Source organism: Kogia breviceps, chromosome 9 (genome assembly GCF_026419965.1).
Source record: "Kogia breviceps isolate mKogBre1 chromosome 9, mKogBre1 haplotype 1, whole genome shotgun sequence".
Taxonomy (NCBI): Eukaryota; Metazoa; Chordata; class Mammalia; order Artiodactyla; family Physeteridae; genus Kogia; species Kogia breviceps.
The window spans coordinates 52,530,320-52,553,934 of record NC_081318.1 but is presented as its reverse complement, the minus strand read 5'-3'; the positions used below and the strand labels follow the sequence as shown (position 1 = coordinate 52,553,934).

The following is a 23,615-nucleotide window of genomic DNA, read 5'->3' as shown; positions in this document are numbered from 1 at the left end:
TACATTTTTACTCAAACATTTACTCAAATAAAAAATCTGAAAGGAAATATACCAATCATTATTAGTGGTTGTTCCTAAGTATTTTAATTACACATAATTTTTATTTATTGCTTCTATATCCTTACTCCAAAAATCAGCTACAATGAATGTATATTGCCTTTTATTAAAAAGTGCTATGTTGGGCTTCCCTCGTGGCGCAGTGGTTGAGAGTCCGCCTGCCGATGCAGGGGACACGGGTTCGTGACCCGGTCCGGGAAGATCCCACATGCCGCGGAGAGGCTGGGCCCGTGAGCCATGGCCACTGAGCCTGCGCGTCCGGAGCCTGTGCTCTGCAACAGGAGAGGCCGCAACAGTGAGAGGCCCGCGTACCGCAAAAAAAAAAAAAAAAAAAAAAGTGTTATCTATTTTTTTAAATTGGGGTATAGTTGCCTTACAATGTTGTGTTAGTTTCTGCTGTACAGCGAAGTGAATCAGCTATATGTATACATATATCCCCTCCCTCTTGGACCTCCCTCCCCACCCCCATCCCACCCATCTAGGTCACCACAGAGCACCGAGCTGAGCTCTCTGTGCTATACCGCAGGTTCCCACTAGCTGTGTATTTTTAAACTGTATGATAAAGGAAATGCACATCGTGTGCAGCAGAAGATTGGAAACAAAAGCATTTGTTCATTGCAACGACAGAGAATAATTTGTGTGCTACCTCTTAGAGATATAGTTCTATCTTGCCACTCTGAAATGATAATAAATAACAACCACTCTTACAATGAAGCAGCGTCAGAGTGCCACAATGGGAAGCCAAAGTAATATCAAATAGTCCCAAAGTTGTATGTCAAGCAAATGCAAAAGTTCTCTAGAAAAAGATGCTGGTAGAATAAATAATCAAGAATAGAAGACTGAACTTTTGGTAAATAGTGCTCCTTGTGAGATGGCATAAACAGAATAAGTTTTAACAGCATTTAAGATATTGATCACTTCTAATTTTTGAGGTATGGTGATAAGTATTTAAAGAGTTATGTTGTTAGACTCATACAATCACCACATAAAGAGTTTGTGAAACAAAACGATTTGAAAATTTTGGTCTACATAATCACATTAAAAATTTATTTGTATTAAATGGCTTATAAAATCATTATATCTACAAATTTATGAATATATTTATCCTTCAAATGTAACTTCCTTTAATTTCTCCCTACCCTGACCAAGCTTGCAGGCTCCCCTGTACACACACACACACACACACACACACACACACACACACATATACATGCTCCCATCCTATTGTCATGGTATCAAAAACAATCAGTATTTCTCTGCAGTTTTACCTGGTATATTTTCTACTCTCTGGTGAGAAAGGGAGCTGAAGCAACATACCAGGAATCAGAAGTTCATAAACTATCATTTTCTGCCAAGGTACTAGTCACTGGTGGCAGTAGTATAGCTTCCAAATGGGAGTCTTCTGGCACACCCAGAAATAGTAAGTCCTCAGAATAATAAAGAGACCTTGTCTCTGAATTATACAAACAGTACATATTTATCCTTCAAAGTGATTCAAACCATCTAGAGTGGATAGCTTCAATTATCCTAATAATTGAAGTTCATTTCTAATTCTAAAGCTATTATTTATTTATTTTTAATTCATGAGACCATAAAATGCCTGAAAAGTAGCATTCAATAGCCCTTACTTGATTTATGGGTAAAACAATGGCATAGATGCCCTTGGGCTCCATTAATCAGCCATCTACCAGTTGGAAATGTATAATAGAATTTGAACAAATAGGCAATTTGTTCAACATCACTACTCATTGTTCACAGATATTGTTCATCTTCACACAGAGAGGAAGGAACTCTAAGCTAGCCTAGTTTTAGACAGTGTTACACTGTATCTTTGCATCATACCAATGAGTAAGGAGCAAGTCCTTGGCAAATAGATTCTGAAATGGAGTTATCAGAGAATAGTGGTGATAACATTATTTCAATCACTTTGAATCAGGTGTCACTGAAACCTCAAATCCACAATCTGATGTTAGAAACATAACTTTTTTTTTTTGTTTATAATATATTTCTTTTTGATATAGTGAAAAGTAGTATAGTATAGTGGCCAAGGTCATGGACTCTGAAATTAGATGCTTGGAATTCTGGCTTGCCACAAACCAGCCATGCAGCTTGGACAATTCACTAAAGCTCTCAGTGCCTCCATTCTTTTATGTGTAAAATGAAGATGATAATGTTTCCTATCCCAAAGAATTATAGTAAGGATCAATACAAATAACACTCTTAGAACAATACTGGGCAATATGATGAATATTAACTATTTTTAGTAGTGAAATTACCATTTCCACTTACTGACTAGTACTCCATGAACTTCAGTTCACAAGAATTATTTGAAAACAGAAGTAAGCTGGAAAGAATTTACAGATACGATTTAATTGCACCCAGATGTTAGTTAATACCTTGAGGAGATTAAGCTCTGTAAAAATTAGGAGCATGCAGTTCTGACTTCAGTAGATCCAAACTTTTCTCTCATTGACTTCTTGGTGAGAAATAACTTTTCCACTGCATACAGATATCCATTTATAATACCCACATCTACACCCACACATAAACATATTTGCACATATACACCTAAAAACTTGTTTCATGAAGCAGCACTCGTGATATTCTCTACTGTCTTTTTTTTCAGTTTATTAAAATATTGGTAGAAACCTTCTACTGATTTCGCCATCATTAATGGTTCATGACCTAATGTTTGAAAAAATACTGTATAACCAATCCTTTCCATGAGATAATTTCATGGGAAAAATATGTGCCCTTCCCATTTCTGGCCACTCTTCGGCCCACTCCTGCTCCATAGTACCAGGGTTAAACTCTCCTTTAGTACAAAGGGAAACAGAGTCTTTTTTCTAGATCTTCTCAAAAATTCCCAACTAGATCAGAATACCCTGATCTCTAGTCCTGACATCAGCTAATCATCCTTCTCAGTGTTCTATGAACATGCAGGACATGGGGAATGATTGCTCCTTCCTGGGAAAATAAAGATGGTCTTCTCTCTGACCCAAAGTTCTCCAGTTGTGAATGTGAGAGGCGTAAGATTGCAGCAAGAAGGGGGTCATCAAACCCCTGGAGAGCTGTAAAGAACTTCTTCCCGGCCCCAGAATAGAAATGATGTCCCTGCCCTCACATCTAATTTGTGGCCAAAGCAGCACTCAACACAGCATCTAGTTGAATCCTGGACAATTAAACACATAGCAAGGTTTAAGGGATGGAAATTTTGCAGGAACAAGGCCAGATGGAGTATATTTTTAGATCAATGGTCATTGTCTCCCACCACAAAATCACTTGAACCATGGTCCACTGGCTCTCTCATCTTTTTCTACTCATCTCAATTGTGTATCACTACATTCTACCTTAGTCATGATACATTTCTTATAAAGTAGTTCTACTCCTTGGTTTCCATACTTGGTGGATTGAATTCGAGATGTGAGACTTTTACTTCACAAAACAGAGAGTTCTAAAAAGGTGATGATTGGGATTGCACAATGTAAATATACTTAATGCTGCTAATCTGTGCGCTGAAACATGGTTAAGATAGTAAATTTCATGTGATATGTATTTTACCACGAATAAAAAATAATTTTTAAAGTATTAAATAGAAGTTCTTTCAAATTCACATTACACATTTAGACAATCCTCCCAACTCACCCCCTCATTACTAAAAAAAGAAAAAATACAAGCAAGTGTTACATTTTATAGTTGTTAGTCAAGTAAAATTTAGCTAGTTATTTAGATCTTTAAATCTAAATGTCATCCATAACTACTTGCTAATTTTTGTGGTTGTGGGGAATAACCAGAGGAAACGGAAATATCCCTCTTAATCTCTTATTTACTTAAAAGTTTCCACACATACAACCACGCCCCTGAAAAAGTTCTCCCTAATAAACATGTATCCACAAATAGCCTGATATTTTTTCTGATGCCAGAATTGACATAGTAACTTAAGCTCTGGGTCAGAAACCCCACTGACTTACTCAAATTGAGCAGTCAAAAGTAATAAAAACATATTCAAAGAATTATATAAATATGTTGTTCTAAAAAGTATGAAAATAGAGGACTTGTTCAAAATTTCTGCTTGGCTACACCTTGAAGAGACAACAAGGACATTTGATTTGGGTGTCTCCTTTAAATGAGGCCCTGAAGAAAGCCAGGGGAGCCGTTCATTAAACATGTGCTTCTCATTGACCTTGCGAGGCATCTGTCCAGCATCTTAAATAAAAGAATGCTTTGAGTAAGCATATGCTCTTACTGTTGAATTTTGATGGCCTTATAAGCCACTCAAGCTTCACCTTTGCGGTTAATGTGTATGTAATCAGGATCCATTTCTAGTCATTTGTGGATAGCTTTGTTGTAGTTTCCAATTACCTTAGTATATAGGCTTCTCTCTCATGCTCCTGTTAATACCCAAAACAAACATTCTCCTTACTAAGAACAAATTCACTTCATGTAAGATTCACTTTTAAAATCTTTTATATTTAGGCTTTTTTCACAGTGCTTGAATAATGCATTTAACATCTCAGTCTTAATTCTACCTCATTCAAACATAATGGCTTGACAGTACTCCTGTACCCCAGCCCACCCCTCCTGATTTCCCCAAATAATTGGTTACATAGGAAAGAGAGTATTATTGAAGGGAGTGAAGGAAACACACTTAAAAGTTAAGGCTGACTGTACAAATACCTGTTTTTCAATGAACAGTTCTGCTTAAGCTAAAGGCCTTAAGTAAAGCATATTTTGTGGCACCATCCTCATCTAGAACTAAAAGGAATTTCTAGACAAAAACAACAGGTCAAAGTTTCCAATCCAAAACTCTGCAGTCCTGTTATGTTGTGTAGTATACAACTACTACACCACAAGGAGTTGAAGGGAGATAGTCAAATATAACTAGAATTTTAAGGACAAACAATACAAACAGATATTTCATACAACTACCAATGAAAACAAATTATATCAACAGCAAGATATTTTTTAACTTGGCAAAAGAGATTTTGAAATTTACATAATGTGCAAAAGATGTAGATTTATACATGCACACTTTCAAGTATAAGCCCCTTTAAAAATAAGGAAATCTCAATCTTGGACCCTTGAAGTCCTAAATCTATAAACAAGGAGGTATAGCTCACCCAAAATGTTAGTGGGATTTTTCTGCATTAAACAAAGAGCTGTTAAATAGCTAAGAAGGGTAAAGGATATCGAATGCATTTCATACATTGGCCAATTCACATTCTTTTCATCTTTCAATAGTCCTCCTGAAACCTTTTAGGCCCACATCCAGGAAATCTTTCCAAATGACTTATATATATCACACTCTTGTTATTATCACAGCCTACTCTGCTCAATCTAGTGACTTCCAAAAACTGTTGCTTTTTCAACTCCCAATCATGACTTTGATTACTACCAACACTTCCTACCATATAAGAAGAAAGGAATGGGAATAGAAAAGTAAAAAGAAGGGAAAGGGGGGGGGGGGAATATGGGAAATCAATGGAAGAAAAAAAACAAGTAAAATCATTATTACAATAGGGCAAAATACTTCATCCCATTCTTTTCCCATTCCCTAATTTACCAAATTCAGTGGTCATATATTCAATTTTTCTAACAACAATAGATAATATTTACTGAGAACCTACTATGAACCAAGTATTTCTCTAAGCACCTTACAAATATTATTTCATTTAATACAACAATTTAATGAGGTAGGTACTATTAACATTCCACTTTACAGAGTAAAGGCTGAGGTACAAAGAAGGTAAGTAACTTGACCCAAGTCACACAGCTAGTAAGTACCAGATTCAGAATTCAACCTAAGCAATCTAATTCTGGAGGTCACATTTTTGCCTAGTATGTTATTTGCTTTTATGTATTAGAGGACCTGCTAGCCACATCCAGTTGTGGGTTCCATTACAATACCAAGCACTCAGCGGGGAGGGAGATCCTAAGGATTTGTTCCTTCGATAAACCTTTATGATGAAATGATTCTAGCTTTAGCTGCTTGAAAAGAACACAAAAATGAATGAATCATCGTGCAAGCCCTAGATAAACTCACACTCTAATGGAGGATATGTAATTACAACACAGTGGAAACAATGCTTATAGAGCTATGATCAAAATGCTATTGGGGACATGGTAGTGGAGTCACTAACTTCTTGGAGAATTCAGGGGGATGCCCCAGAGAAGGTGATAAAAAAAAAACTTAGGCTGTTTAACATCTTTATTGGAGTATAATTGCTTTATAATGTGTGTTAGTTTCTGCTTTATAACAAAATGAATCAGCTATACATATACATATATCCCCATAACCCCTCCCTCTTGTCTCTCCTTCTCACCCTCCCTATCCCACCCCGCTATGTGGTCACAAAGCACCCAGCTGATCTCCCTGTGCTATGCAGCTCCTTCCCACTAGCTATCTATTTTACATTTGGTAGTGTATGTATGTCCATGCCCCTCTCTTACTTCGTCCCAGCTGACCCTTCCCCCTCCCTGTGTCCTTAAGTCCATTCTCTACATCTGCGTCTATATTCCTGTCCTGCCCCTAGGTTCCTCAGAACCATTTTTTTATTCCATATATATGTGTTAGCAAATGGTATTTGTTTTTCTCTTTCTGACTTACTTTACTCTGTACGACAGTCTCTAGGTCCAACCACCTCACTACAAGTAACTCAACTTCGTTTCTTTTTATGCAGCCTAAGTTTTTTAAAAGACAAGTAGGAATTTCCAGAAAACAGGAAAGATAGAAGGAGTAACTAGATATCCATGTTTTGGATAATGAAGAGTCATTTGTTAATAAAAAATGTTTGGTGCACGTATACACAAGAGTTTGTGCTAGGTTTTTATAAATAAAAATTTATATAAAACATGCAATTTTTATAAAAATAAATTATAGTCTCTTTTTCAACAAGTGTATAATCTAGGAGAGGAGATAACACACAAATGAACATTGCAAGCCTACATGTTTTTTAAAATGCTCTAAGGCTTCTACATTACACCCTTTAAATTATCTAAGAGCTTCCTAGAATGAATGCAAAGAATTCTGGGCAACTGATGCCTAATCTGCTTCTATAACCCTGAGTTTAGCAACGTGGTTGGATCAGCTGAAGAGCCTGAGTGTAATGGATGAGGACTGAATGCACTGCTTCAATCACATTCTGCATTAGACAACACTGAGCCTGATGAGGTGTACCTGGACCAAGTGAGAGAGGATTTGCACAGATCCAGACTAGACAATGTGTAGGCCTTCTCCAGCCTTCTGCATAAACACTGGGCAAGGAAAGGGACAAGGTACACCTCCAGAAACACGTTCTGTCTGCACTCACAATCATATAATCCCTGGTTAGATGGGGGTGCTCAGAAACTTGCATTTTTGTACTAGATGATGATGCTGATCTTGCCACCATTTATCCTAACTGCACTTTGTACTGCACTGCTAATATAAATAAAATGTGTTTCATTTGCTCAAAGGGAGGTATAAAGCCAGCTTTTTCCTGTTATCCCACAATGGAGTCCCAGTTCTGACTGAACCCACTTTGGAACCTCCTCTCAGTCCATGAATTATTACCCCCCTCTCTTTTCTCTGAGAATTGTCCTCCTCATTACCCTCATAGGTGTACCCAGCCATGTTGTACCATATAACATCCCCACTCAGGCCCTAGTTAATTGGCCTCAAGTAAACATAGAAGCAAGCCAGAAAATCAGATTCTCTAAAGGAAGACTTTAGAAATTGACACCAAGATAAGGAGAGTTTTTCTCTCCACATGCCAGGAAATAAAGTATGTAAATTTAGAAGCTCTGAGGGGCCACATTCCTCCCTGAGAACAAATGTTGGAGAAGAGTTGGCAGAGAGAAGGATGAAGGAGAAGCACAAAGAGAAGCAAGGGACAGACACAAAGAGAGTACCCAGTGGCTCTGCAATCCCCATCTCAGGCCTGAGAGACATAGCTGTATTCTTAGCCCTTAGTCCTTTCATCTTACTTAAAACCACTTTCTCACACCATATACAAAAATAAACTCAAAATGGATTAAAGACTTAAATATAAAACCTGATACCATTAAACTGCTAGAAGAAAACATAGGCCATAGGCTCTTTGACATCAGTCTTAACAATATTTTTTTGGATATGTCTCCTTAGGCCAGGGACACAAAAGCAAAAACAAACAAATGGGACTACATCAAACTAAAAAGCTTTCACAGAGTGAAGGAAACTATCAGCAAAACAAAAAGGTTGCCTACTGAATGGAAAAAGATATTTGCAAATGATATATCCAACAAGGGATTAATATCCAAAATATACAAAGAACTCATACCACTCAACATCAAAAAAAATAAAATAAAGTAAAAGTGAGAAGAGGAACTGAATAGTCATTTTTTCAAAGAAGACATACAGATGGCCAACAGGCACACAAAAATATGCTCAACATCACTAATCATCACAGCAATGTAAATCAAAGCCACGATTAGATATCACCTCACACCTGTCAGGATGGCTATTATCAAAAAGACAACAAATAACAAGTGTTGGTGAGGACGTGGAGAAAAGGGAACCTTCGTGCACCATTGATGGGAATGTAAATTGGTGCAGCGACTATGGAAAACAGTGTGGAGATGCATCAAAGAATTAAAAATACAACTACCATATATGATCCAGCAATTTCACTTCTGGGAATTCACCCATAAAAAACAAAAACATTAATTTGAAAGGATATATGCACCCCTAAGTTCACTGCAGCATTATTTACAGCAGCTAAGACCTAAGCAACCTAAATGTCCATCAACAGATAAATGGATAAAGATGTGGTATATATATATATATACAATAGTATATTACTCAGCCATAAAAAAGAATTAAAGCTTGCCATTTGCAACAGCATGGATAGACCTAGAGGGTATTATGCTAAGTGAAATAAGTCAGACAGGGATAGACAAATATGACTTCACTTATATATGGAATCTGCAAAACAAAACGAATGAGCAACCATAACTAAACAGAAGCAGAGGCATAGATACAGAGAATAAATAGGTGGTGGCCAGAGGGTAGGGAGTTGAGGTGGGGAGAAAAATAGGTGAGGGAGATTAAGAGGTACACACCTTCAGTTACAAAATAAATGTCACAGGTATGAAATGTACAGTATGGATAAGTCAATAATTATGTAATATGTTCGTATAATGACAGATGGTAACTAGACTTACCATGGTGACCATTTTGAAATGTATAGGAATATCGAATCACTATGTTGTGTACCAGGTCAATTACAGTGCTGTAGGCTAATTATACTTCAAAAACAAACAAACAAACAAACTCATAGAAAGAGAGATCAGATTTGTGGTTACCAGAGCAGGGGGTGCAGGGAGGGGAATTAGATGAAGGCAGTTAAAAGGTACAGTTTCCAGTTATAAGGTAAATATGAAATAGGGATGTAACATACAATATGATAAAGATAATTAACACTGAAAGTTGAAAAGAGAAAGCTGTGAAGAGACTAAACTAAGAGCTCTTATCACAAGGAAAACACATTTTTTTCCTATTTTTTAATGTTGTATCTGTATGAGATGATGGGTTTTCACTAAACCTATTGTGGTCATCATTTCATGATGCATGGAATTCAAATCATTATGCTGTACACCTTAAACTTATATAGTGATGTGTGTCAATTACATCTCAGTAAAACTAGAAAAATAAAAAAATTTTAAAAAGAGATCCCACAAGGGAAAAAAAAACACCAATGTGTTCCTGAAGAAGAAAATGTGATTTAGAGAGAAATATAGCTAAGTGAGCACCATGTCTTGCATTCTCTCTGTAACATCGCAGGAGAGAGATGATGCCAACACTGACATCACAGTCCATAGCAGAGGCTGAGCAGATAATTGGCACTCAACAAATAAATGTGTATCAGATGAATTAATGAATCTGCTACTCAAATGGGATATGGGGATATATGTATACATATAGCTGATTCACTTTGTTGTAACTAACACAACATTGTAAAGCAATTATACTCCAATAAAGATGTGAAAAAAAGTATGTGTGAATATATGCAAAGGTATTTTTGTTGCTGATTTTTTTTTTTAATTGGTTCAGAAAAGAGAGAGCATTCTGTAGTCCTTCACCCTAAGGAGAACCCAAAACAACAATAAGCCTGCTTGTCTTGAACATCAGAGAAGAGGAATGTAATTACATGTCATATCCAAGGTCATTCAGCCACACCTATACACCCCGAAGCTATATCATCAGCAGAACAAGGGAAGTTCCTAGATTACTTCTTTTAATAGAGTGATGATCTCAGAATCCTTTGACCACCACTCTACTCCCCCAGTTGCTTTATGATCTATTTCTCTCTACTTAACATTCTTAATTAGCCAAATATCACATTCCTTCTGTATAACAAATGTGACACTGTGGTGACAGTCCATATAGTATTTATATGATTAATTGTGTCAATAAGATAATGGGCAATTAAAGTCAGTTTAGCTGAAAGGATTTTATTGTGTTTTATGTTCATTTGGAGTTTACTTTTTGTACATAAGAAAATAAATATTGGATTCGTAAAAGAAAAAAAAAAAGGCAAAGTAATAAAAACAGAGAGCATTTTCATCTTCATAAAGGAAATTCCATCACCCCTGTTTTCACACGACCTTTCTCTAATGTCACTGTTTTCCTGTGAAATGACTTGGCGCCTCCAGCACTAACATTCCAAGGGTAGCATGCTTCCATTTCCAGTGACACGTCAAATAAGGTCTATGAGTAAGGCAGGGTAAAGATTCTCACATGTTCCAGATCAAAACTGAGCACTGGCAACGACTGATGATTATAACCTACTCCCCCGGGGCAGAAAACCTAATCAAACTTGCCCAAATATTATAGCAAGCAAAAAAAAACTTTGTTACACAAAATGTAAATAAAATGTAAAGTAATTAAAGAGAACAAGTGCTTGGATCATTTTTGGAAAAGTGGAATATTACTTACTGCTATATGTCTACGCCCTCAAAGGAAATATGCTAAATAACTCAGTTTTCTGAGGAAGCAAATGACTTAGTGACCTCAGACCTCAGTTGTCTTTCTTTCTAAGAGCTAATGCAGGGGTTCTTAAAATTTTCTGTGCCATTGATGTCTCTTTTACAGTCTGGTGAAGCCTATGAACTCCTCTCAGAAGAAAATTTGTAAATGCTTAAAATGAAACAGGTTTACAAAAGCAACAGGAATCAAATTACAATTGAAAAGCAATTGAAACACAACTATCAAAATATTAAAAGAAAATGTTGTGATATGGTACTATACAATTTCTTTATTAATATATTAAATAATAGCATTGTTGATGGAACTAATAACTACTATAATTCCAATATAGTAATTACCATGAACATTTCAGAAATACTATCAAGTATAAGGAAATGCAAAAATATTAATGATTTCTACTGTGACAGAATCACAGGTATATAGTAACACAATGTAGCATTCCTTGGCTCCATGGTTTGGAGCCTAAATTCATAATTGAAAGAAATTCTAAGTTTCAGTTTGAGCTTACTATAAATAAAGCAGGTTTGCTATGAACATAAAATTATAGAATCCAGGTTAAGAATCCCTGGCTGTCCCTTTTACAAATAGTACAAATACAATGGACAAAAGATTAATCTCCAAAATATATAAACAGCTCATGCAGCTCAGTATTCAAAAAAACAAACAACCCAATCCAAAATTGGGCAGAAGACCTAAATAGACATTTCTCCAAAGAAGACATACAGATGGCCAAGAAGCACATGAAAAGCTGCTCAACATCACTAATTATTAGAGAAATGCAAATCAAAAGTACTATGAGGTATCACCTCACACCAGTTAGAATGGGCATCATCAGAGCATCTATACACAACAAATGCTGAGAGGGTGTGGAGAAAAGGGAACCCTCTTGCACTGTTGGTGGGAATGTAAATTGATACAGCCACTATGGAGAACAGTATGGAGGTTCCTTAAAACACTAAAAATAGAATTACCATATGATCTAGCAATCCCACTACTGGGCACATACCCAGAGAAAACCATAATTCAAAAAGATACATGCACCCCAATGTTCATTGCAGCACTATTTACAATAGCCAGGCCATGGAAGCAACCTAAATACCCATCGACAGACGAATGGATAAAGAAGATGTGGTACATATATACAATGGACCATAAAAGGAACGAAAGGAACGAAAGGAACGAAAAGGAACGAAATTGGGTCATTTGTTGAGACATGGATGGATGTAGAGACTGTTATACAGAGTGAAATAAGTCAGAAAGAGAAAAACAAATATCGTATATTAACGCATATATGTGGAACCTAGAAAAATGGTACAGATGAACCAGTTTTCAGGGCAGAAGTTGAGACACAGATGTAGAGAACAAACGTATGGACACCAAGCAGGGAAAGCGGCGGGGGGGTGGGGGTGGAGATGTGATGAATTGGGCAATTGGGACTGACATGTATACACTGATGTGTATAAAATTGATGACTAATAAGGACCTGCTGTATAAAAAAATAAATTAAATAAAATTCAAAAATTAAAAAAAAATAGTACAGATACAATTGGTGTTCACCAACTCTGATTATTAACTAAATTAAGTTTTTAAATCCTACAACTACTAAGACTTCACTGAGTGATCAGCGAGGGCAGACATAGAACTGTGAAGGCTGCCGGCATGCATGGGAAAGATTAAAGTACATACATGGATATGGCGAATCTCTGATACACTCTGAGAAGCAAGGTCCAAGAAATCCACTTTACCACTAACCTGGCTCCCAGAAGGGCCCTGAAGAAGGATCCTGAAAATCCATAATGTGCAAATGACAATCGTAAGTATCTAAGATAACACTGTTAAAGTACCTTTCTCTCTGCAACATTTAGATTAAAATTCTACCAGAAGAAAGACTTAATTCACCAAAATTCTAAGTTAGGCATTGTTCATTAAAATATTAATAAAAATATAATCATTGGAATTTTCTAATAAGAGCATATGTAAAACACACATGAAATACTTAAAAAGCAAAACCACAGAAGTACAGCTTTTTTTTGTTTAGTTGGTAGGTTGATCGTTGCTAGTATTGGGTTGTCTTTACTGTAAAGGTTGGGAGAAACAGCTCCTAACCCAGGTACTAGAGCCAAAGTGGGCATCTGATGATATATGAGACAGGAAATAACCATAAAGGAAGCAATAATCAATAATAGGCAAGGGGGCTTCCCTGGTGGCGCAGTGGTTGAGAATCCGCCTGCCGATGCAGGAGACACGGGTTCGTGCCCCGGTCCGGGAAGATCCCACATGCCGCGGAGCAACTGAGCCCGTGAGCCATGGCCGCTGGGCCTGCGCGTCCGGAGCCTCTGCTCCGCAACGGGAGAGGCCACAACAGTGAGAGGCCCGCATACCGCAAAAAAAAAAAAAAAAAAAAAAAAAAAAAAAAAAAAAAAAAAAAAAAAAAAAAAATAATAGGCAAGGATCTTCATGGCATTACCCAAGCCTGAATTTATTATTTGCCCACCTAAAACCAAATGTATTAGCTTCTTAGAGCTGCCATAACAAATTACCACAAAACTGGTGGCTTAAAACAACAGAAATGTATTCCTTCACACTTCCAGAGGCCAGAAGAACAAAATCAAGGTGTTGGTAGGGTTCGCTCCCTCTGGAGTCTCTGAGGGAGAATCCGTTCCGTGTCCCTCTCACGTTCCATGGCCGCCAGCAACCTTTGGCCTTCCTTGGCTTGGGACCGCATAACTACTATCTACTTCTGTCTTCACCTGCCTTTCTCCTCTCCGTGTCTTTGTGTCTCTAATCTCTCCTTTCTCCTATAAGGACACCAGTTATTAGATTTAGAGCCCACCCTAAATCCAGAAGGACCTCCTCTCAAGATCCTTAACGAACTACATCCACAAAGACCCTATTTCCAAATAACGTCACATTCACAGATACCAGGAGTGAGGACGGGGATATATCTCTTGGGGTGGGGGGAATAATTCAATGTACTACACTGAAGAAGCCTAAAATTCCACACATTCTAGACACAGAGGTTTTTGATAAAAGATGATCAGAGGCAATACAAAACATAAAGCATTTTTTTCCTTACAGCAAGTATTAGTGGATACTTCTATATTTTAAAAAAATTGCACATCATAAATGCCTAGGATTGCAGATGTGTGCAGTAAACACAGGGAGGATATGGGTCTACAGAATTGAAATAGAGTTAGTGCAGACTGTGTAGTTTAGACAGAACGTTAAGATATTTTAGGGACTTAACTTTGAGAAATTACAGACACAAACCAGGAACTCCTGGCAATCATCTCTGAAGCGAGCTGTACCCAGGCTGGCCCTGGAGGGTGTGGGCCAGTGTAGGATATCAAAACAGGATGAAGAGACATGGCCACTTAGTCACTGTTGCTTAAGAATATTCTCAATTCTTCAGTGAAATAGGCTGAGTATCACCCAACCCAAGCAGGAGCTATGACCGGATTGTTTAAAATATGCTGTCTATACTGGTCCTTAAATTACCTCTTCGTGAGTTAAAAAAAAAAAAGTTCATAGTTCATCTAGTGGTATGTAGCCAACTCTACTAACCTAAAGTTTTTATGTTTACATGAAGTCCAAAATTAGTGGGAAAAATGACTCAATGCAGTACAAAAAAAGTAGTATCTCAACTAGGTAAACCAACTAATACTGGCAGTCATAGTGTTCAGAAAGGGGAGACTGTCTGTGTTCAAAGAGAAGAGATGTCCAAATATGAAAATTTTTTTAGATCCAACACCCTTTATGTATCCTAAGATTTGGGAAGTTGGTGCCAAGGTATGGTGATGTGGCCTTTATCCACATATCTAACTTAATAAATATTTTCCGTGTCTTCAAAATAGAAAGCATGTTATCATCTAAAAATTAGAAGTATGCATGCAAAGGTGTATTTTATCAATTTGTTCATTTTAATGATATTATACAATTCTTTATAGATGTACAGTCCTTAGACTTACTAAATAGATTACCCCAGTCTTTCTAGAAAGGACCTTGTTTTATTCTTCTCTGGTATCTCCCACAATACATAGTCTGTTCCTAGTGTATAATCAACGATCAGTGGTAGCTCAAGATTTCCTAATACTTTATACTAAATGGCAGTTCCTTCTTATGGAAATGACCACCTACAGATGTGATTATCTGAAGGGATTCATATTAGATAAACACTGCTGAATATTTTTCCCACTGAAGCAATATTAAAACCTGAGTTTGGACAGCACTTAATTGTGCTGGTGCACCCGGTACCTCAGTTTCCCCATTTGTAAAATGGGGGTAATAGTTGTACCTGTTTCAGGGGGGAGTTGTGAGATTTAAATAAGTTAATATTTGGAAAGCATCCAGAAGAGTAGCTGGCACATAGAGAGTGCTAGATAAGCATTTTTATTAGTAGTGGTGTTTATATTCTTATTATTATTCACTAGCCTTCCAGAAATAGGTTTGTTTGAAGATGTACAGTAATACATCTTTTAGTGAGCGTTGCTGGGGAACAATGTCTTGTTTGTCAGTCAATCCATCAGTCAGTATTTATCTCGCATCTATGCTGTGCCAGGCACTGTTCTCCAGTAACACAGTAAGACAGTAATGAAGAAGAGGCAGTCCCTGCCCTCAATAAGCTTACACCCCAGTGGGAAAAGAAATACATAAACACAGTGATTAAAAAATAAAATAATATGTACCATGAAGAAAATAAAATTGTGTAATGTGACATACTCTGCCTGCCTGAAAGGTGGTGGATGGGAGAGCTACTTTGAGCTAAAAACATCCTCAAAAGTTAAGAAGCTGAGCTGAGACCAGAATAATGAGGCCGTCGTTTGTAGATCTGAGAAAAGACCTTTCCAAGCAGAGGTGATAGAAACTACAACATGCAAACATCCTGAGAAAAGAACGAATGCTCAAGGTTGGTGTATTAAGTCATTACCTGAATGTTGTCAGATATGAGCCAGTGGAGAGAGATAAACTGATGACTGGGAGAAAGAAGAGGATAGTTCGAGGAGTGAAGTCTTCATCAAGGTAGCATGAAGTGGGACCCAGAGTATATCTGGAGGGAATGGTCTTAGAGAGGGGCAAAGAGATGTGGCAGAGTCAAGTATGAATATGATGGACTCTTAGAATTAGAGTGAGATCATAACATGTGAGTGACGGGGGCAGGAAGGGACATAGAGGTTTAAGGTGTCATTTCAGAGAGTTAGAAATTGAATATGTTTGGCAGGTATAGTAGGGTGGCACTTAAGTTAGTGTGCCCTTGCCATGTATGGTCATGGTTTTGAAATGACTCTAGCCGGCAAAAACTGTTGGATTTTCTCCAGCAACGTTTAGCTGCTTGGAGGTGCATAGCAGGCAGTAAGTTGGGTGAAACCAGGGCTGATGTTTGCCAGGCAAGGAAAGTGGACAAAGAGATGGCCAAAGGAATCAGGACGCTTTTGCAAGAAAATGATCATAGTAGTACATGAAATCTCAGCTGGGTAAGACAGTTAAGTGAAAAGATAGGGGAAGCAAGAACAACTGATGAATATAAAAAAGTAAATAATGAGGGCAGAGAATTGGAGGTACTGATGAAGTTTGAAACTTGCAAGAGTGTGATAAACAGGGTAAGTGAACTGGATGGACAAGAGGTAATGATCAGAAAATGAGATGTCTGAAGTGAAAGTGTGGCAATTGTTAGTAATGGAAAGGTGGAAGAGGTGACTACATAAGTGGTATCTAAGGTAGGAGGGCCCATCAATATCAAAAACTGAACTTAAATTTTTCATTACAAACATTTTGGATAGAAATGCCATTAAGATGGGTTTTACACAATTCCTTGTATTATTGGAGTAGGCCAAACATATTTTTCTGGTCATAATAGGTTATCAACATAAAGATTAATTATGACATGTATTATAATTCCCTCAGTATTTCCCAGTTGTTTTGCCCCTGAAATAAATTATTCCTGACACTTGTGTTTGGAGTCCTTGAGTCTGCTTTTTAGAGGGTTTTTTTTTTTTTTTAAGTTTTCCTGTCTCTTCCTTTGTTCCTTTCAGGCATAGTAGCCTGAAAACTGGACTTCTCAGAATTAACTAAAACATCCTTGAGTGAGGGTCTTAAAAGTACGCCTACAACTGAAGTCCATGAACTTGACTGAATTAATTTGGTTTTCTCAGGTGTCCTTTACTTGGTTTCCCTCCCTCTGGTCAAATGATGCTTTATTCTTTAAAGAGAAAGCGTGGGGGCTTCCCTGGTGGCGCAGTGGTTGAGAGTCCGCCTGCCGATGCAGGGGACGCGAGTTCGTGCCCCGGTCTGGGAGGATCCCACACACCGCGGAGCGGCTGGGCCCGTGAGCCGTGGCCACTGAGCCTGCGCGTCCGGAGCCTGTGCTCCGCAACGGGAGAGGCCACAACAGTGAGACGCCCGCGTACCGAAAAAAAATAAATAAATAAAGAGGAAGAGTCGGCACCAGGATCAACGGATGATACTAAAAATAGTAATAATAATAAATAACAATAAGCTTTTATTTCTAGCAAGTGGATTTTGATGAGATTTTACAAACTTCTCTATTTAAATTTCTAATGTTCAACTAAAATACTTCTCTTGCTTTTAAATGATCTTCTTGGGGCATAGCTATCAAGTTATGAATGACACTGGGTTTAAGTTCAATGTTAAAAAGGTCTGATCTAGGGTTTTATATAATTCACATTTGAATGACATAAAAAATTATAACCTACCTCCCCACTGCCTCTAAAGATTCTTTCTCTTGTGGCCTTTTTCATGTACAAAATCTATCACTGCTTTATAAAATGCAAGAAAACACAAATTAAGAATATTCCCAAATGGCCACTAGTCCAACCAAATTAGATATCTAAAGGGGACTAGGAGAGTAAGCCATTTACTTTGTTTTTCTCCACTTCCTTTTTTCAATGATCAAAATATTTTTTACTTAGGCCAATTGAAAGCAAATGTCCACATCTCTTTTTTCCTGCAATTATTACATAAAAACACAGATGACATTTCTGAGAAATCAAAGCTCTTTCAGTGGCTGCTGTGCATTTCCAAAATGTGAAGAGGCGAGTGGTCTCCATTCCCTGTCATATAATGAATCCTGGACATCATCCCACAGCCTATTGACAACTGTAACTCCTGGGACTAAGCAAGTAATATCTCACTACAGAGACACTTACCAAAAAAATGTCCAAGAACTCTATTATATTTTCACAAAATGCTATTGCAGACATAGGAGATACAGAGTTGGGAAAGGAGTAATTAAATGAAAAGATTATAGATGAAAAAAAGTCGGAAAAAAAGCAGAACCCTGGGAATAGCAAGAGATAAACCAGCCGGAGGCATCTGGCCTTTTCTGAACAACTTTAGCACAAAAATGTCTGGCAATAAGCAGAGGCAGTTACTTGAGTATTTCACTTTAGCTGCTGAAGCACAGGTTTAATCTCACCAATGTTTCTGATGTGAAGGATTTCAAAGATCTTAAATTTCTACATCCCTCTTTTACAGGTTTCTATCAGTCCATCATTTTCCCTTCAAACTATTCACTCATTCATTCATCAATATTTGTTAAAATAATTCAAACAATATTTGAAAAAACAAATTTTTTTTTCTTTTTATAAAGAAGATTTATGACTGCCTACAATAATCCTTTGAAGTTTTCTTACTAGAATGGAATACGGGTTTTAGGACAGCTGTTGATTTAGTTGAGACGGGTGGGGTAGAAGAAGAAAATAGTCACAGCATTTTCAAAAAGTATAACACTTCAGTGAAGATTTTACATCAATTGATGTTGCCCTACGTTTTTCAGTTTTAAAATAACTTTTTAATTGCAAAGGAATAGGTTTAAACACAGGAAATACAATCTAGACCAGTCCATTATGCCTTTATTGAGACCCTATTATGCACTAGTCACCTTCTAGGTATTACATATACAGCAAAGCACAAATAACACAAGAATTCTTTGTGCTCACTGCACTTGCATTCCAGGGGAAAGGCAAACAATAAGCATAATAAGTAATTCAAGTACAGTGTGTTACAAAGTAATGAGTGCTATAGAAATAACACAAAGAAAGGAGGAGCAAGGGAAGGCAGCTGGGCAGGTATATGTGTAATTTCAAATAGAACTGCCTTGACTGCTCTTTTCTGAATGATCTCTGAGTTACAGTAAGTGCAAAAAGCAAGATGTAGAAGAATGTGACTAGTAGGCTGCCACTTGTATTTTTTAAGAATAAGTATGTGTGCTTTTATATGCGCAGTCTGTCTGTGAAAGGAGCCCCTAAATCATCAAAATGGTTGCCTCCAGGCAGGAAAACTCATTGTCTGGGGGAAAATGCTTTTTCAAGTACACCTTTCATATCTTGAATTTTGCACCTGTGTATCATTTTGTCAAATATTTTAACTAATTCTTTAAAATGAAGTTTTATATAACCCAAAATAGCCTAGTAGTTAAATCAATGGTTTAGCAAATAATCTGTGAATATAAAATAAATCACCTAGATTTGGTATTTCCCTACCAGCATGATAAAGTTTTTGAGTTATCCCAAGAAAAATAACTCTTAGAAGCAAATAACCTTTACAGTCAAAATTATGCAAACATAAACATATGCCTAATATTCTCATTCTTCTTGTCCTTTTTTTTTTCCTCCTATGATTTGCTCATTGCTAATTGTGTTTGAAGGGGAACAGGACAATGCATGAAGCTACACACACTCTAATTTTTTTCTCCTCTTTAGCAATTGAAAATCCAACTAACCTTCCTTTACTGGCACCAAGCGTAGATTGGCTGGGCTGGAACTGCCTTTACCAATAACACCTGCAGTACTAACGGTAATCCACTGTTGAATCATAGCTCTTCCAGCAGCCTGATAAGTCAGCGTGTCTACCAGGAGGCTGGGGTGAAGCTGAGATGGCTTATCTTCCCTTTTAGGATTACCAGTAGAGTATCTCTGTTAATAGCAGTGGCGTTTATCAAAACATTAACTCAACTTAAAAGTTTCTCCATCTCTTCAAGCTATTTTGAACTTCTTGTTCTTTGATAACATCATAGCTAAGTGACCTCCTCTGGGGTCAGCAGGTGTGGCTTGGGTCACATCCAGATTTCGAGTGGGGATGATCAGTGCATAGCCCTACCAGTGAGTGGCCTGGGAATCTCCAACATTAGCACAGACTTTGTGACCTGGAGAATCAGAGAACTAGATAAAGAGGGCTGGCACTTCTTGCCCATTTCCAATTCCCAGAAGTAGCTCCCCTCACCTGTAGTCAGGGATTTTTAAAAATATTACTATTTACTTCTCTCACACACTCAACTCTTCCACTTTTACCTTCTCTTGAATTTCTAGTGAGAGTTTCTTTAGGGCGTGTTTTATTTTTAAATTCTTTATTGTCATTCCTGACATCATCTCCTAGCCTAGTCTCCACTATTGTCAGTGTCTGGCATATTTTCCCATCAGGACTTTTTTTGGGTACAGGTGGGTGGCAAAATGTTGTTTGGTTTTGCTTCCTGCTGTGTGTTGGCAGGAATCCTAAAAATAGGTTAAAACCAGGTCCATGGCCTGTGTTTCTTTACTGTACCCCTTACAGTTTTACAGTTCAGGGGCATATGGGGTGGGTGGCTCAATTAGCCCACCTCCCGGTAAAGCAGGAAAGAAGTAGAAAAAGAAGTTTGCTGGGACAAGAAATTAAATTTCAAGTCTACCAGGAAGTAGCTAAGAAGCTTCAGCCGCAGAGATTGATTGTTTACCTACATCCCAGATATGCTACAAGAAAACTCAGGGTTTTTTTTGTTTTTTGTGTTCTTTTTCTGAACAACAAATGTCATCCCTCTGTGTGATGAAGGCACCTTAAGTAGGCAGTATGATTGGAGAACCAAGGCTGATCAGGTGCCCTTCTCATCCTACCCAATCCCATTTTATTAGGCAGGACTATACAAAAAACAGACTATACAAATACGGACTCGCATAACTTAAAAGCCCAGGGTATAGAGCTCTCTTCAGGTATGGAGTTCCAACAGTTTCAGAAATCTGTCTCTTCCCATCTCTTTGCTCTCCTTTCCCTTGAAGTGGCTTCTTTCTCAGGTTCACTTTCTCCTCACAGCCACATTCCAGCAGCTCAACCACCCTCTGGAAAGAGTGTGCAGTGTTCCTGGAAAGATTCCTATTGGCCCAGCTTAGGACACATGTCATCACTGAGCCAATCACTGTGGACAAAGTTGTGTGCTTTGATTGGCCAGGCCTAAGTCATGGGTCTATTCCTGAAACCCCAGCAGTGCTGCCACCTCCACCTGGACCACAAGGATTGTGCAAGCATGTTTCTCAAAGAAAAATAGGGCTATGATTAGTAGAAAGGAAATGGATCCTGCAAGGCTAGGACAAGAGGAGGTCAGTGAAGCACCAACAGGGCAAAATTTAAAGAGGCACACGTTTTCTGATTTATGAAAGTTTGGTTTTGACAGTGAGCTTCTCCTCAAACTGTGTGCCCTATGCTCCTCACTCACCTCACCCTCCTCCTGGCCCTGGATGCTGGGCAAACAAAAAAAAACCAAAAACATTCATATACCGATGTTCAAAACTATGTCTCAGAGTACCTGAAATCCACACCTTTAGAGACTCATTTCTCTGAATAGGCAAAGACAACTCTAGGGGTTCCTCAATTTCTTTTCCCCCAAAATAGCTACTGGGTTAATCTTTAGTCAGTGAAAGTTTCCCCAATACATGCTAGTTATAGGCTATCAAGTCAGTAACCTCCAGAGCCAGCACGTCTTAAAAGCCCCACCCCATAAAAATGTGTGGTGCACTCTGAGGGCCAAGTGAGCAAGACCTGGGACTGTACAGGAGAGGGTCCCTGGAGAGGAGGAAAATGACAGAAAAAAAGGAGATAAAGATGTTAAAGGCACACTTTTATCCAATCACTTAATAACACTTAATGAACACTGGCTCTAGGTCTACTTCATCGATTTTCCTAAGTTGTACCATATGGAGAAATGAAGGTAGCAGGCTGGCAGGACAGGACGTAGCCGGAAAGACTCAGGGCAGAGTCCACGTGGAAATCTCTGAACAAGACCTCTTTGATGGTGTGCAACATCTGGAAAGGCTTATCTGGAGTTCCAATGATAAGGCTACAGGGAGGACAGTGAATCCTGCCAAGGGAAAATCCTTGCTCATTCTGGTGGCTGGTGTCTTTGAAAGCTTAATTTTCCCCCACAGTAAAGGTTAAAGGAAAGACTGGGAAAGTTATGAATTGTGTGTCCCTCCTAGGACCGAGGGAAAAGTCAATTCTTAAACCACAAGATAAATAAGTTAAGTTTGGTACTAATAAAGACAATTTTTTTTCTATCTTTCATATTCCACTAATTTTAATCTTCCCTTTTGGGGACTCTAGTTGCCTTTGGCAAAGAAAAGAGCTTACATAACTGAAATATATCTGCCTCTAATAAAAATCAGGTTTAAAAATTTTTGTCCATCTTGAAGTTCATAAAGAAATGATTCTGTTATTAGTTGGAGGCTGCATTTGGGAATATGATTTTCCACTTTGTCAACTCATAATGGATCCAAACACTACCCAGAAACCAGGGTAACCTGGTCCGCAGACATCAGCTGTCTGCTTCTGGTGGCATATATGTCACCATGGTGTGAATGGTGGATGGCTAGATGCCAGCAACGTTACAACCTTATACGTCACTCCCCTGTTTATGGAGCAGCCTTCTACATAAAATGGCTTCCACAGGATATGCCTACTGGGAGAGCATGTGGTGGCCAGAATGCCTGGTGCCCTCAGCAACCATATTTCACAGTAACTGTCTGCTTTATACTCCATTGATAACTAACAAATCAGCATTCTAGTTGGAAGTACCAGGTTCAGTGTGCTAAGAATCAAGTTTCTGTGCCCACAAGTCTTGCAGATGCTGGACCAGGGGCAAGTCACAGGAACTGTGTTGATCAACCATGAGGCCTCTTAGAGACACAGCAGGAAGGCTTCTTTCCTAGTTACACCCCTTCTCTCACCCTGTGAGTCTTAAAACTGGGAAAATTAGATGCTATAAAAGCAATGAATACCTTTTAAAGTTCTTCCTTGCCCAAAGAATACTACCAGATGAACTTTTTGCAAAATACAATAATTGGCGGTAGATTTATTAATGAGTGCAATAGATATTGAGTGCCTTATTATATGCCAACTACTGTGCTAAGTGTGGTGGAGAATTCCAGGCTGAAAAGGATAGGGTATCAGTCCTCGAAGCTTGCAGACCAGGAGAGGAGATACACAATAACTTTCTTAAGAGACAAATTATTCTAACTTCTGTAGTAGAAGAATTAACTACACTGTATGGATAAAGAAAAGATTAATTGTAATAAGTGGCTCAGAGAAGACCTCTTGGAAGACATGGGATCTGAGCTGACTCCATGAGATGCTCTGGGGAGAGATGCAATCTAGGCAAAAGGGGGTTTGGCTCAAAAGTGCAGGGAACAGGACTCCCACGTGGCTGAACACCTGGGCCTTGGTAAGCATGCCATTAAGACCAGGTGACTGGGTGAGAGACAGACTGGGAAAACTCTGGCCTCTAGACCACAGAGCA

At 38.2% G+C, this 23,615-nt stretch overlaps 1 long non-coding RNA gene across 1 annotated transcript in view; it reads right to left on the bottom strand.

Moving 5' to 3' along the window:
• LOC136794852 (uncharacterized) overlaps positions 1–23,615 on the bottom strand; it is a 209,151-nt gene that overhangs the window by 124,395 nt on the left and 61,141 nt on the right. The gene's annotated exons all lie outside the window — the stretch shown is intronic.